Source organism: Macaca nemestrina, chromosome 3, assembly GCF_043159975.1.
Source record: "Macaca nemestrina isolate mMacNem1 chromosome 3, mMacNem.hap1, whole genome shotgun sequence".
NCBI classification, from domain to species: Eukaryota; Metazoa; Chordata; class Mammalia; order Primates; family Cercopithecidae; genus Macaca; species Macaca nemestrina.
In genome coordinates, this window is record NC_092127.1 from 71,457,220 (window position 1) to 71,470,306 (window position 13,087).

Below are 13,087 nucleotides of genomic sequence, written 5' to 3' on the forward strand. Positions count from 1 at the left end.
TTAATTTAAATAATGAATAGAAGTCAAGTTAGTACAAATAGGATGAGAAACCAAAAAAAAAAAAAAAAAAAAAAAGTGGATATTTGAGTCTACTGGCAAGCAAGGGGAATAATATGCCCTGAAGATATATCTGCCATCTTAAGATATACATGCACAATTTTACATAATTTAAATTTACTAATAAGCAGTTTTAAATGAAAAATACCTGCTAACAAAATATCAGTTAAGTTAGTATACATTTTACTTTCAATTTTATTAGTTGCTATACATTTATTTAAATATTCTTAAGATTCATAATTTTAAAATGTTGCTGCTGTCATTTGTAATGATCAGCTTCCTACTGTGCCTGGGTACACAACAATATTTGGGCTTTAGGAAGATGATTCAAAACATGTAGATGTATTATTTGAAGTGTCCTGTATATTTCAAATTATTATTTTGGAATTTTTTATAATTATGCAACATGGGTTACCTTTTTGTCTGTGAGGAAAAGAGAGAAAGAGGCATAATTGTTATTATCTACATTCCTGGGAATTTGAGGCATTTAGTTGCGACTTGAAATAATCTAACTATTGAAAAGCTCTCCTTTCTGAAGCAGCACCTCAGGTATGAACATGCTGCCACCACCATGTCGGCTGATGGATGCTCTCCCCTAGTAATGAAGATGTGCTCTGTGGATAGACGTTCAATGCACAGAAAGGAGATCTTGTGAATCATTCTCCTGTACATCTGCTCCTCATGACAGACTCTCGGTCAGATTTCTGCCATCCAAACACATCTTAACCCATAGTTTTGCTCTCTCTGAAGAAAAATTGCAATCCTGGCATCTGATCAGTTTGTGGGGAGTTAGTTCTCATGGATGGCTTTTTTCAGGTGTCACTTTTACTCTTCAAAACACTATGTTAAAGTTGCAAAGTTTTCTTGAAAACCTGAAAAATATATGACAATTGTGCTCAGAAGAGTAGCTAAGACATAAAAGATGCTATATAAGTGATTCAAAGGCACTATTGTAGATTTCCTCTCCCCCCAGATTTAAAGGAAATAAAGGTCATAAAATGTTAAATGATAAACGTGAGGGGCTGCAATGGGAAATTGTTTATAAATGAAATAATTATGTACAAGCTGGATAGACTCTTGTGCCACTGTGCCATATACTTTAATGTTATTAACTTAATTTGCATTTCTTAAAAGTTCAACAAAACTAGCCTAATCTCATCTTTATTTGTTTCTCTGTTTCTCTTGAGTCTTACAAATACCTAATTTTTACTTATTTCTTAATGTTGCATCTTAAAGATGAGAAAATTGGGGCACAGAAAAATAAAAATACTTGCCCAGGGTCATACAGCTGGTCAGTAGAAGAGCTAGGATTTTAATCCTAGCTGCAGCTCCAGAGACCATGCTTTTAATTACTGTGACATCCTTTCCTGCTTGATATTTGACTGAACACCCTATGTAACTTTTCTTTTATTGGTTTAATAATTAGCTAATAGTAATTGCATGTTTACTACGCATTAGGTTATATTGTTAGTGATAAGGATAACCTGAAAAAGTCCTCAAGTGATTGTTCCCACATATGACTGCATAGTAAATATTATTTCTTCATAAATGAATTCCCAGTATTGTCTATAAGTCACAGTTAGAAGAAATAATTGAGACAATGGAACCAACTATAACTCATAGAGAGAAATCTCTGCAAAGGCCTAAGAAGAGGTCTTTACAGTACTCCCAGCCCAAACCCTTCAGTACTCATATTTCATACTTAAATTGCTCTGACTGCATTTTGGGCCTGTTTCATCTAGCCTTGTCCTTAGGTAGAGATGGGAATAGTTGTCTACCATTTCTTCTGTGTGGACATTTCGTATGTTTGAATGTTAGTATATTATATATTGTCACGTCTAATGTGGAAGTTGATTAAATTCAGTTACTTTGCCTTTTCCTATAAATTTTATTTCCCACCTCCTAAAATGTATTTTAACTAAAGGTTTCTGTTTAATATTTGTGTTGAAATATAATTTGTCTGACATAACATTTCTTTTTAAAAATCAATTGTTCACACTCAGAGAAATATATGAAACAAGTTTATTACCCATTTTAATGTTGGATTCCTTCCATATTAAAAATATTTTAATATATTAGAGGAGGAAAATACTAAGATAATTTTATAAAAGGAAAAATGAATGAGTAGTTACAATACTGTGATTTTAAAGAAGCAGGGCAATGCTACATGGTACAATGAAGCATTTGTTTTGTTCTTATCCAATGTCAGAGCAAAGTCATTGGCAGTTGTAATTGTCAAGTTCTCAGTGGTAGCTCTGATATCTTGCCAAGATGTTTCAGAAAAAAGAATCATATTTATTTAAACGTCTAACCCAAGGGCCTTATATCTATGCAGATAAAGTTTAAAGCAAATCAAAATTTAAAAACCTCACAAAAATTAGTATTGTTTTATATATTTAATCAGAATTACTTATTTTAGGAACAGGAAACTTTTTTGGGAAGCACGTTTATGACAATTATATTACCTCTATTTATAATAAATAGTCCATTTTAAAGTAATGCAGAACAAGGGCAACAACAAATAAAGTTTTATGGTTATAAAAGACTATTGATTTTCTGAGAGTCCACTGGAAATAATGAAGTAAAAGGAGATCTTTGGCTGCCAGCTTTTCGGCATCACTCTTAACACAGTGACACAGTGTTCCAAGTGCTCTGAAAGAAAAGAAGTGGTTAGAGACTTGATGGATGATCCCTTCGATTCATTTCTTAAAGGAAAAAAAGTTCCCTCTCTTACAGCTGGAACCACATGAATTGCTCAAATCCAGATGATCAGATAAATTCTTTATCGAAAGGACAATGAAAGTAATTGCATTGCTAAGATTGTCAACTTTTGTTTTTTCAATAACCCCTCTGGCAATCCAGACATACTGACATTAGTAACAAAGGGAAAGAACAGTTTTATAAACAAAATCTTTTAAAATTCTCCAAAGACAACATCATTGCATTGGAATTTTGCTGTGACTAATAAAGAATGAATTTTTTGAGGTCCATCAGATAGTGTTTGAACAAATGTGCCTTTTATACTCATAGATTTGAAATAAGGAAAAACATCTCAGTTGTTTACAGGGTTTCTCTTCTCATCTTCTACATTTTTTATTGGTGTTAAAAAAGGTATAGTTAAGCTTGGTTAGCTAATTTTATATGCATACAGTTGGAAAGGGTGAGGTTTTTTATTATTATGGCCTGTCTAGACATATATGGCTATATGGGAATTTTAACTAGAATATAAATAAGATGTATGGAAAGGATAACTAATATAAACTAAGAATGATATTGCCTAAATAAATGATTATTTTATGAAACCTTCTCTTTTTTTTTCTTTGTAATTTTATTTCAGGCATTAAAAAGGAAATGGCATAATAGAGACATGACTGCAAATTATTCCTTTTATTTGAATATCTCTGTCAGTCTTTCATGTTTGATATATGTGTTTTTGAAATGTAAGTCTATAGCCTATGCTAAACCAAATAGTTCAAGAAGTAAGTTTTCTCTGGTGAAAGACTAAGGTAACAGTACACCTGTTTCACTTGTTTTTAGTATAAATTCAGATTTTCTGTTTGAAGTGATATCCTTCCTTGCTACATTTTGATTTGGTACATATAACTAATACTGAAAGTGTAATTGTTTATGACTAAACTGTGGACTTCATTTATCTAAATTGTGGATGATTTCTAAGCTTGGAACACAGGTACTCTGAATTCCTTATGAAAAACAAAATCTTATTTACAGAGGAAAAAATTAAAGATGATCTTTTTTTTAATGGAATGAAAGGAAGTAGAAACAATGTTATATGTAAAACCTAATTTGTGATAATTTTTAGTGTTTGGAAAATTTTCTCAGTGAAAAAATAAAATTTACCTCTCTGTAATCTTCACATTAAAGAGCAAAAGCTGGATATGATACAGTCTTCATCTCTTTTTTTCATGCCCATGTTATACAAAGTTAGGGGATTGACTTAAATTTCCTTTTCTTAACCTCTACCTTGATGGCCACAATCGTTATTCATATTTTCTTCCCTGTTTGGTCAAAAATTGTTCTATGTTATAAATTTCAAAATCTTCCTGTTTCCTTAGGGCAAGTTGTGCTTATTTAGATCTTTATGAGAACTATGATTTGAAATTGTTCTTGACTCACTCTATGAAAAATATGCAATTTATTGTAATCTAATGAATTGTTATATTTGAATCTATTCATAATCTATGATTATGATTCATAATGAATTGTTAGATTCAAATGTTGCTAAACTGTTTGACTCGGTAGCATATTTACTGAAAAATCCAGTGGATAAATGATGCCTCCTACTACTTTAAACTACATCAAAACCAGAGCTGGGATTGAACTAAGTTAGTGAATCCTCACATTTTTTTTTTCCTCACACATCCCATTCAGTGTGTGATCAGGAAGGTTTCCATGGGCCGAGATAGATTTGGTTTCTCTCTTGGAAACCTTGGTTTGCTCTAGTGATGCCCTGAACTCTTCAATTTTGATACCTGTGTTAGTCTGTTTTCCTGCTGCTGATAAAGACATATCTGAGACTGGGAAATTTACAAAAGAAAGAGGTTTAATGGACACACAGTTTCACATGGTGGAGGAGGCCTCACCATCATAGTGAAAGGTAAAAGGCATGACTCACATGGTGGCAGACAAGAGAAGAGAGCTTGTGTAGGGAAACTGCCCTTTACAAAACCATCAGATCTCATGAAACTTAGTCACTATCATGAGAATAGCTTTGAAAGTACCCACCCCTGTGATTCAGTTAACTCCCACCAGGCCCCTCCCACAACATGTGGGAATTTTGGGGGCTAGAATTCAAGAGGAGATTTGGGTGGAGATATAGCCAAACCATATCATTCCTCCCATGGCCACACCCAAATCTCATTTCCTCACATTCCAAAACTAATTATGCCTTCCCAACTTTTCCCTAATATTTTAACTCATTTCAACATTAACTCAACAGTCTACAGTCCAAAGTCTCATCTGAGACAAGGCAAGTCCCTTCCACCTATGAGCCTGTAAATTCAAAACCAAGTTAGTTACTTCCTAGATACAATGGTCTTACAGGCATTGGGTAAATACAGCCATTCCAAATGGGAGAAATTGGCCAAAACAAAGGGGCTAAAGGCCCCATGTAAGTCCAGAATCCAATAGGGCAGTAAAATCTTAAAGCTCCAAAATGATCTCCTTTGATTCCATGTCTCACATCCAGGTCATGCTGATGCAAGAGATGGGATCCCATGGGTTGGGATTCCAAGGTAGCACCCCAGTGGGGACTCTGTGTGGGAGCACGCACCCCACATTTCCCTTCTACACTTCCCCACCACAGGTTCTCCATGAGCACCCCGCCCCTGCAGCAAACATCTGCCTGGACATCTAGGTGTTTCCATATATCCTTGAAACCTAGGGAGGTTCACAAACCTCAATTCTTGACTTCTGTGCACTGAAGACTCAACACCACAGAGAAGCTGCCAAAGCTTGGAGCTTGCACCCTCTGAAGTCATGTCCTGAACTGCATATTGGCCCCTTTTAGTCATGGTTTGAGTGGCTGGGCACAGGGCACCAAGTCTGTAGATTGCATACAACAAGGATCCTGGGTCTAGCCCTTGAAGCCATTGTTTTTTTTCTCCTAGCCCTCTGGGCCTGTGATGGGAGAGGCTGCCACAAATTTCTCTGACATGCCCTGGAGACATTCTCCCCATTGTCTTGGTGATTAACATTCAGCTCCTAGTTACTTATGGAAATTTCTGCAGCTGGTTTGAATTTCTCCTCAGAAAATGGGATTTTCTTTTTTATCACATTGTCAGACTGCAAATTTTCCAAACTTTTATGCTCTGTTTCCCTTTTAAAACTGAGTGCCTTTAACAGCATGCAAGTCACCTCTTAAATGCTCTGCTGCTTAGATATGCCTTCAGCCAGATACCCTAAATCATCTCTCTCAAGTTCAAAGTTCCACAGATCTTTAGGGTAGGGGCAACATGCCACCAGTCTCTTTGCTGAAACAACAAGAATCACCTGTGCATCAGTTCCCAACAAGTTCCTCATCTCCATTTGAGACCACTTCAGCCTGGATTTCATTCCATATCATTATCAGCATTTTGGTCAAAGCCATTTAATAAGCCTCTAGGGAGTTCCAAACTTTCCCACATTTTCCTGTCTTCTGAGTCCTTCAAACTGTTCCAGCTTCTGCCTATTATTATCCAGTCCCAAAGTTGCTTCTACATTTTCAGGTATCTTTACAGCAGCACCTCGCTCTTCGTACCAATTTACTGTATTAGTCCATTTTCCAACTCGCAATAAAGACATATCTGAGACTGGGCAATTTATAAAAGACAGAGGTTTAATAGTCTCACAGTTTCACGTGTCTGGTGGGGGCCTCACAATCATGGTGGAAGGTGAAATGCATGTCTCATATGGTGGCAGGTAAAAGAGGAGACCTTGTGCGGAGAAACTCCCCTTTATAAAACCATCAGATCTCATGAGACTTATTCAATATCATGAGAATAGCACAGTAAAGACTTTCCCCCATGAATAAATTATCTCCCACCAGGTCCCTCCCACAACACCTGAGAATTATGGAAGATAAAAATCAAGATGAGATTTAGGTGGGGACACAGCCAAACCATATCAATACTGAAGGAAAGGGCAGTGGGTATTGAGATTTCAAAGACCTGGTTTTGTCTCTTATCTGTCACCTCTAGTGCTAGAAATTCGAGCAACCCTTCCAATGTCTCTCCCTAAATGTCAGTAGTTGTGAAGTGAGAGTGTTAGGCCTTTCAGGCATTTTTCCAATTGGAAGTGCAATATCTGTGACTCTGAGAGTCCTGTCTGTAACTCTACCAGGCATCTTGAAAAATAACAGAATTAGCACTGCAAGCACTCTGGAGTTCTTCTGAATGGCTAGACATAAAGTTTAATCTTTTGGATGATCCCTATGACTATTGTGAACTTAGCTTAATTAGCTGGTCAGCTCCTAAGATAACAAATGCTACAATAAGCTCCAATTGTGGCGAATTTCTGTAACTTGAAGAATATCATTCAATTTTCTTTAAAACATTAGACCATTGTGAATTTGTTCCATTCATTGAATTTGGTCCTATTACTTCATCCAATAATTGAATTAAACCTGCTTGAAAATAGTATTAATTGAAGCTTACAAAAAATGTATTTATATATTCAAGTTCTACTGAGAGAAAGAAAACCTACTCCTACATCTACTTTAAATTACATTTGACATCCTATTCATGAATGATAATATCACAAATGTTAAGTTTTAAAATATCACTTTGGTAGTATTATAGAAGATAAGGTGGAAGACAATCAGAATGTAGTGATTAACAGGCAATTTCTATCACACAAGAAAGAAGTATTAGAATTCCGGAAAGAGGACTTGTTGAAGTGATTGACAAGAAAGGGAGATAGGTGTGGAAATGTTAAGAAAGCAGAAGGGCCAAATTAGACCTGGCATGAAAGAAACATGACATACACAATGACTTTCTGATATTTGGTTTGAAAGACCAGATGAATTCTTGTGCCCCAAATGAGATTTAAGATAAAAAGTATCTATTTTGAGTTAAAGTTGGACACTTGGAAAATACATGTGTGTCTAAGTAAATGCTTCATTAAAGAAAAATCAGTGTTTTCTTTTTTAACTTTTTACTAGAAAATGAAATGCAGATGTAGAAATGCACAAATATGTATAGCTCAATGAGATATTTTAGGGTGAACAACTTTGTAACTACCCCTCTAGGTGATAACTAAAAATTTGCCAGCTACCCAGAGGTCTCTCCATAATTTCTATACCGTTTCCAACCTTCTCTCTCCTCCCAAAAGTAACAACTGTTCTGACTATTTTAGTTATCACTACCCTATATTTCTTTATAATGTTACATCCAAGTGAGGATACCTAGGTAACATAATTTAGTAGTACTAAAATTTTGCTATTTTTAATCTTTTATAGTCTGCTGAAAAACACTGCGTATTTGACCTGCAGAGAATAGCTCATAATCTGAATTTTATAGGCAGAAAAATCATGTCTACATTATCTCTTTTTTGTGACATTATCAGAAGTGTTTCTAATGCATCAATTCGTTAATTCACTGGGGAATTTCCTCTATTAATTAATGTATTAATTGAATAGCTCATATTCCTCGATTATTTCTCTTACTTTATTAATTGAATACTTTTATGAAGAGACACATCTCCTCATCTTGCACTTGGTTAACCAATGGAAAATTCACATTGGAAAGACATGATAAATGCTTGACTCTGTCCTGCTGTATATCCATATTCAAGAGAATTAATTGGTTGCCTATTATCCTTCAACATTAACCAATTAGTTTTTAAGTGTATTATTATGAAATATTTTGCTTATCACTAGCCACTAAAAGCTTCTACAAATTGGCTTTTGAATCATTTTGACATGATTATTATGGCCTTGGATGGCTTCCTTGATGTCTGATATGGAGACAGACATACTAGTTTCATTTTCCATATTCCCTGTTCCAGTCCTGAAATCAGCCATATCCCCATACAGCCTCACTTTCTTTTAGTGATAAGTGATCATTTAAGACTATAATCTGGGAGTTAAGTGTGCTCATTTCAGCTGGACTGTATTAGTGTCCCAATAGCATGATTGATATTGATAATTCCAATACAAATGCAGATTTCGGGTTTTCCCTTTTTTTTTTTTTTTTTTTTACTTAACCTCTTCTACATTCCATCTATATTTCTCGAACCCTAAAAACCCTTATTCTCGCGATCACAAATGATGATAATTGCTCACTTGTTTTATACAGCATTAGGCACACAATAATCTTGGAATAATAATATGAATATTCCACTGCTAATATAATTAATAAGAACAGTCGAAAGTATTTTTTCATAAAAGATCTCCTTTATTCCACCATTTTAAAATATCAGAGCACACAGCTATTCCAACAATCTTCTTTCCTTGACAACTTTCCTTTTGTTTTATAGCTATAAACATCCATAAGTTTAGTGCTCACCGCTCACCCTTATAGTGATGTTTTCTATTCATCTTAGGTGTCTGAAGTTCATCCTTTAGTAAATTCCCTATGAAGGACTCAAGGAAACAATACTTTTTAAGTTCTTTCATATTGATAATAGTTTTAACTCAGTTTTGCTGAGTTTAAAATATTTGTTTTCATTGTATATCTTGAATATACTATATCTTTCATTTACTTCTGTTTTCTTTGGGGTTAAATGTCATTGTCAAAGAGATTAATGATAAACTAGTTCTTTCTCCTCGATTAATTAATTAATTAACCTAATATCAAAAAGTTTTCTTTTTTCTTTGAAGCCACGTGTGTGTTGGCATTGGTCATTTGGGGACCATATTCTTATGTATGTGAAGTGATATATTCTTTGTTGTTGTTGTTGTCGAGACGGAGTTTAACTCCTTTTTGCCCAGGATGGAGTGCAATGGCGCGATCTCAGCTAACTGCAACCTCCGCCTCCCAGGTCCAAGCGATTCTCCTACCTCAGCCTCCCGAGTAGCTGGGATTACAGGTGTGCCACACCCAGCTGATTTTGTATTTTTAGTAGAGAAGAGGTTTCACCATGTTAGCCAGGTTGGTTTCGAACTCCTGACCTCAGGTGATCCTCCCACCTCGGCCTCCCAAAGTGCTGGGATCGCAGGCATGAGCCACTGTGCACAGCGGATATGCTCTTTTAATACGTAATTTAAAACTTTTCTTTATATTAGGAAGTTTGTCTGAATTGAAATTTTTAGTGCTGTTTACTTTTTTGTTTATTCCTCTTCCATCCTTTGGGCTGTTATTGTCTATTGAAAATTCTTCCTTTGCCTATCTTCAATAGTTGTCACTTTATAATGTTTTTTAACCTCTTCTTTCATTTACTTCTGATTTTTAAAAAGGTTTCACTTTTTCACCTTTTATTTATGTTAAGATGTTACCCATTTTATGTTTCTCTAATTTATTTCTTATTTCTGAAAAGTTGGATTTTTAAAAATTTCTCTTTCCTCAGTTGTCTTAATATACTTCTCAAGTTTTCTTTCATGTCATTCTTCAATGTCATTTTGAATGACCTATAGTATTTTATAGTTTGTCTATACAGTATCTTTTTGTTATACTTTCATATAAAAACCTTGTATGGAATTTGACCTCAGTATTTTTATTTCTTATTTTGATGTAAAACTATTTTTGCTTCTAAACTTTTGGAAGGTGGTCTGTTTCTAGGAGATTTTCTAAATTTCACTCAATTTCCTTTTTTGTATTCGTGTAATGTCAACACTGTAGTAGCTTGCTTTCTGACTTCCTGATTTTGGTTCTTTCTCCTCTTTTCTCTGAAACCTCACTTAACCTTTATCTCTATTGTAATTGTTTTACTTAATTTTTATTTCAAGTAGGTAGTTTCTCTTATGCCTAGGAAACCTAACACGCTTGCTCTGAGATTTTCCAGGGGCCAAACTGCACCACCCTTTTCATGTTATCTTACTGTGGACTTCTCAGCTCACTTCATACTGGATTTGGCAAAAGCACCCTCAGTTCTGCTGCTGTCTTCAAATTGGAATGCTGTGAAAAGACACCTTGTTGCTTTTTCTGCTTTGTCCTGCAGAAAGGCTGCTGTCATGTGGCTCTTGTGGTTGTTGATGGTTGGTTCTCAGTCATTTGTATTTTGAAGTTTGTAGGAATACCTTGCCTTCTCAATTTGCTGTAAATGTTGCTTATAAGTTTTGGACATATGATCTAGTTGTTTTGTGTGCTTTACTATCCAGCTGCTCTCTGTGTGTTTATGAGACTCAAAAACTATGTTGCCATAGCCATCCTCCCATAGTGTCCTCCTTCCCTTTCCTTTTTGATTGCATGAAACAGTGGGGAAGAGAACTGAGTCTGGGAACTGGGGTTATCTGGGTTCAAATTCCATCTCTACTACTTATATTATATTCAGTGTTACCTTGGCACACTTCTCAACACTAGAATTGTGATTAGAATATCATTTATTGTTAATAAGATTAAATGAATTAATATTACTAAAGCACTTATAATTATGCCTGGTACATGGCGAGTGCAATAAATGTGTTTGTTAAATAAATTAAACTGAGGTTTGATATATATGAGTCATTTAAAATTCAATTAGTATACCATTCAAAAGCATAGGAAAATACCATCAATAATATTCTTGTATTATCTTGCTCAAAAAATTATAAATCCTATTCTAATTGGTTAGATACGTAAGGTTGTTTTGTATAACGAAAAGACCACTGAGTCAATGAATGGTCAGGTAAATAAACTTACTAATAATTAAACACAACAGTGTAAGATGGTATAATCAATTTAAAACAATAAATTTTAATATAACGTTAAATATTAACATAATGTTTAGCATAAACATTAGCATAATGTTATTGCAACAAAGACCTAATTTGGTTACTTATGTTTTGGAGTATTAATCACGGAAATAATTGTCAGTGTTCCTGATGTTAATTAGATATTGACTTCAAGATAAGACAATGAACTTTCAAGACATCTTCTGTCTTCATGATTCAAGATGTCACATTTCAATGGCTCCTTGACAATTTCATCTTTAATATTCACTGTGCAGAAAACATAATCAACAGTTGCCTATTTTCAATGACCCACAGCAAATGGATGTAATTTGAAATAGGAACAGTTTAGGTTTGATGAAAGGAAGAGCTTCATGAATGTGAAATAACTTTATGAATGTGAAAGAACTTTATGAATGTGAAAATTTGGAAATGAGAATGTAGAATTCTTTTTCATAGGTATTTAAAGAATAGGATTGTTATTCTAGTATATATTGGTATGGTTCTTTTACACTGATCATTTATTAGGAAAGAATAGTAATATTAATAACAATGATATTAGGGAACAATTATTTGTTGATAAAATAATATGATTAAAGGTAATAATAATTATAATACACAAAGGCTAAATGATTATGAAGAACTAGGGGAAAACAAATATTATATAAAAACCTATAGGAGACTGTCAATGTAACACTTGAGAAAAAAGATATAAAACATTTTTTTAGAGGGACTAGATTTATAAATATTCAAGTTTAGAGAAAAGAGAACAAGCCAGTTACATTAACAAGGAGCATAAATGCCTTGTTAGAGAAAGCATAGTGAATCAATCAGAGTTAGTATCCAGGCTAATATGTTGTCTTTTGATTGGTTTCTCCATTATTGGCCTATCAAGGTTAATTTTGTGTGTGTTTCGACTTTCCACAGTTTGTCTTTTCATCCATAGCAGAGCTCAAAATGAGCACAGCTTCCCCACAGAGTGAGTGCCATGAGCAATGTAGCAGTTCATCTGCTTCAAGATCTTCTTCCCACTACCAGGTGTGTTACTCGACATGAGGCCAAGAGTGTGGGCTATTTTCACTGTGAAAAGACAGCAATGAAATCTGAAATATTAGCATGTGGTATGAATATAAGTCACTCGTCACTGTGGTTGCATCCAGGTCTCCTCTGCATGATGTGCCTTTTTCAAGCTCAAAAGAAATGGGTCATTTTTTTTTCTTCCTTTAAAACCCTTTCCTGGATTAAATTTTTCAAAAGCAAAATCTGTTTAACGCCAAAGTAAACCTACTAACTTCTGTTGCTTGGCATTCCAAAACATGGCCCATGGCATGGATAATAAAGAGTAATTAGAGTATGTATTAATAAAACAGAGCCATGAAAATTGGCGTTATTTCAATTTACAAAATTGCTACTTTCATATATTTATCCTGAGTTTGCTATGATGTTCAAAGGAATGGGATACTGCAGTACCAGGCTATATCTATGAACTCTAATTTTGCATTTTTACAATCTACTTGCTACCAATTGGTAATATGATTATGTGCTTCTAACAAATAATATTGACAAAATTGTGACATGAAAGCTTTTCTTACATGAAGATTATATGTTTGAGCAAATAATAAAAATTTGAATCAATCATTTACCAGATGTCAAAATATTTTTCAACATCAATATTTTGAAACATTCCTCATTTTTTAGATGTTGTTGGACACTTTATATTTGTTATCA

The 13,087-nt window shown here is 34.3% G+C and overlaps 1 long non-coding RNA gene across 2 annotated transcripts in view; it reads right to left on the reverse strand.

The window, feature by feature from the left end:
- LOC105486200 (uncharacterized) overlaps nucleotides 1-13,087 on the reverse strand; it is a 308,856-nt gene that overhangs the window by 8,412 nt on the left and 287,357 nt on the right. Inside the window, exon 7 of one of the 2 annotated variants that reach the window (XR_011621065.1) lies at nucleotides 473-929. This is a non-coding gene — a long non-coding RNA (uncharacterized lncRNA). Of the gene's footprint in view, nucleotides 1-472; nucleotides 930-1,759; nucleotides 2,710-13,087 lie in introns of those variants that run through there. The other variant, XR_011621066.1, reaches the window with a different exon arrangement.